Source organism: Apus apus, chromosome 1 (assembly GCF_020740795.1).
Source record: "Apus apus isolate bApuApu2 chromosome 1, bApuApu2.pri.cur, whole genome shotgun sequence".
In the NCBI taxonomy this organism is placed as follows: Eukaryota; Metazoa; Chordata; class Aves; order Apodiformes; family Apodidae; genus Apus; species Apus apus.
The window spans coordinates 138675399-138678885 of record NC_067282.1 but is presented as its reverse complement, the minus strand read 5'-3'; the positions used below and the strand labels follow the sequence as shown (position 1 = coordinate 138678885).

At 44.9% G+C, this 3487-nt stretch overlaps 1 pseudogene; it reads left to right on the top strand.

Annotated features, from left to right (window-relative positions):
* The first annotated feature begins 843 nt into the window (after nucleotides 1-843).
* LOC127384403 (cytochrome b-like) lies at nucleotides 844-1886 on the top strand (annotated as a pseudogene).
* Nucleotides 1887-3487: the final 1601 nt, after the last annotated feature.

The window sequence follows — 3487 nt, the reverse complement described above, 5'->3', positions numbered from 1 at the left end:
TTGAAAAATAGGAAGCCTACAAAAAACACTCCCTACAACCACCTCCTGCCTAACCATCGGCAACCTCGCACTGATAGGAACCCCCTTCTTAGCAGGATTCTACTCAAAAGACCTCATCATTGAAAACCTAAACACATCCTACCTAAACACATGAGCCCTCCTCCTTACGCTCCTTGGCACAACATTTACTGCAACCTACAGCCCTACTAGCCCAAACAGGATTTACCCGCACATCTACAATCTCTGCAATAAACGAAAACAACCCGACAATTACCTCCCCCATCCTCCGCCTAGCTTTAGGTAGCATTCTCGCCGGCCTCCTAATCACATCCTACCTCCCGCCTACAAAAACCCCACCTATAACCATACCAATTCTAACAAAAACCACTGCCATCATCGTCACAATCCTCGGCATCATCCTAGTCTTAGCATTACTAAACATTACCAGCATCCTAAACCACCCAAAACCAACCCCCTACCTAAACTTCTTATCAATACTAGGCTACTTCAACCCCCTGACTCACCGCCTTAGCTCCACCAACTTACTAAACAGTGGACAAAAAATAGCTTCACACCTAATCGACCTATCATGGTACAAAAAAATGGGGCCAGAAGGACTCGCCCACACACACTCATAGCAACCAAAACCTCAACCACCTTACACTCAGGATTAATGAAAACCTACCTAGGATCCTTCACCCTATCAATCCTTATCGCCCTGCTACTAAAATAAATAACATACTAATGGCCCCCAATCCACGAAAGTCCCACCCCCTCTTAAAAATAATCAACAACTCCCTAATCGACCTACCCACCCCCTCAAACATCTCTGCTTGATGAAACTTTGGATCCCTCCTAGGTATCTGCCTAGCAACACAAATCATTACCGGATTACTACTAGCCATACACTACACTGCAGACACAACCCTAGCCTTTTCATCAGTAGCCCACACATGCCGGAATGTCCAATACGGATGACTAATCCGCAACCTACATGCAAACGGAGGCTCATTCTTCTTAATCTGCATCTACCTCCACATCGGACGAGGATTCTACTACGGATCATACCTCTACAAAAAAAACTGAAACACAGGAGTAGTCCTCCTACTAACCCTCATAGCAACTGCCTTCATAGGCTATGTCTTACCATGAGGCCAAATATCATTCTGAGGTCAACAGTCATCACCAGCCTCTTCTCAGCAATTCCATACATTGGCCAAACCCTTGTAGAATGAGCCTGAGGAGGATTCTCAGTAGACAACCCCACATTAACCTGATTCTTCGCCCTACACTTCCTCCCCCCCTTCCTAATCGCAGGCCTCACTCTCATTCACTTCACCTTCCTCCATGAATCAGGATCAAACAACTCCCTAGGAATCGTATCAAACTGTGACAAAATCCCATTCCACCTCTACTTCTCCACAAAAGACCTACTAAGATACATCATCATATTCACCCCACTTATAATCCTAGCCCTATTCTCCCCCAACCTACTAGGACACCCCGAAAACTTCACCCCAGCCAACCCCCTAGTAACACCACCCCATATTAAACCAGAATGATACTTCCTATTTGTATATGCCATCCTACGCTCAATCCCCAGCAAACTTGGAGGAGTACTAGCCCTTGCTGCCTCTGTACTAATCCTATTCCTAAGCCCACTCCTCCACAAGTCCAAACAACGCACAATAACATTCCCACCCCTATCACAAATCCTGTTCTGAACTCTAGTAGCCAACCTACTTATCCTAACTTGAGTGGGAAGCCAACCAGTAGAACATCCATTTATCATCATTGGCCAATTAGCCTCCCTCACCTACTTCACTATCCTCCTAATCCTCTTCTCCCTTATTGGAGCCTTAGAAAACAAGATACTCAACTACTAAAATACTCTAATAGTTTATAAAAATATTGGTCTTGTAAACCAAAGAATGAAGATTTCACCCCTTCTTAGAGTTTCCCCCAACCAAGCATCAGAAAAAAAAGACTTAAACCTCTACCTCCAACTCCCAAAGCTGGCATTTTCCATTAAACTATTCTCTGATCACCCACCTAGCTGCCCGAATCGCTCCATGAGAAAGCCCCCACACAAGCTCTAACACAACAAACAGAGTCAACCGTAAGCCCCACCCACCCACCAAAAACATCCCCACCCCCCAAGAATAAAACATGGCCACACCACTAAAAGCCAACAGAACAGAAAACATTCCCTCACCATCAACAGTCACTACCCTCAACTTCCACCCCTCAACAAACCCCCCCCCCACCACCCCTAAAACCAACACCAGAACAAACCCAGCCCCATACCCCATAACACACCAATCCCCTCATGCCTCAGGAAAGGGGTCAGCTGCTAACGACACAGAGTACACAAAACCCACTAACATTCCCCCCAAATATACCATAAATAAAACCAACTACACAAAGGAGAGACCAAGACTCATCAATCACCCACACCCTACAACAGAAGCAACAACCAAACTAACTACCCCATAATAAGGAGAAGGGTTAGATGCAAATGCTAACCCTCCCAACACAAAACACACTGCTAAAAAAACAATGAAATAAGTTATAGAAGTTCCTACTTGGCTTTTCTCCAAGACTTATGGCCTGAAAAGCCACCATTGTTACTTCAACCACAGAAACATACAGCACCCCATAATAACGTACAGCCCCCCTCTACCCCTCCATGACATACCCCCCTTACCCCCCATAATACAGAGATGTTCCTACAACCATTGTATGTACCACTAACCTTATGTCGCACAAGCATTGACTTACTTGCCCCATTAGCATTACATTATCTCTGGAGTATACAATCTAACGGTCGTGTTAGAGTCATAGAATGTTGATAATTAAGATTAATGTTCTGTTACATTTATCTTACATGGGTTAAAGAGTGTAATGTTTTATTGATGTTTTATTGGTTAGTTTACACTGAGGGTACTAAAACCATAGAGTCCTTGGCTTATACATAAGTCCTTAAGCTCACGAGAGAGTATCTCAAGCACTTGCTGTCAATGTTGTCTAGGCTACAGATGCCACTATTTCTTGCTGTGCTGGTAGCTGTCGCATTGGCTTATGTATTAGTCGTGCTCCTCACACAAGACAGCTACACACCGTAGGTTCCTAATTACGTTACCAGCTTCAGGCCCATTTACTGCCCTAATAGATAGATCGTACGTACCGGTGAGCCTTTCTCTTTTGCGCCTCTGGTTGTTTCTTCATGATCATGGCGTGGCTCTTCCCTTTACTTGTCTTTTCACGAGGCCTCTGGTTCAATATATGTGTTCATCTCACCCGTGATCACAGCATCTGGATCGCCTTGGCACCTCTGGTTCTTTTTTTGGGGGGGGCTTCTTCACAAATGACCTTTCCAGTGCACCAGGTGAATACAATCTCAAGACGTGAGCATCTCGTGGTGTTCGTCCTGTTGTCTGGTTCTCAAGAGTAACTCGATGAGACGGTTTGAGTATAGGGGAAATCA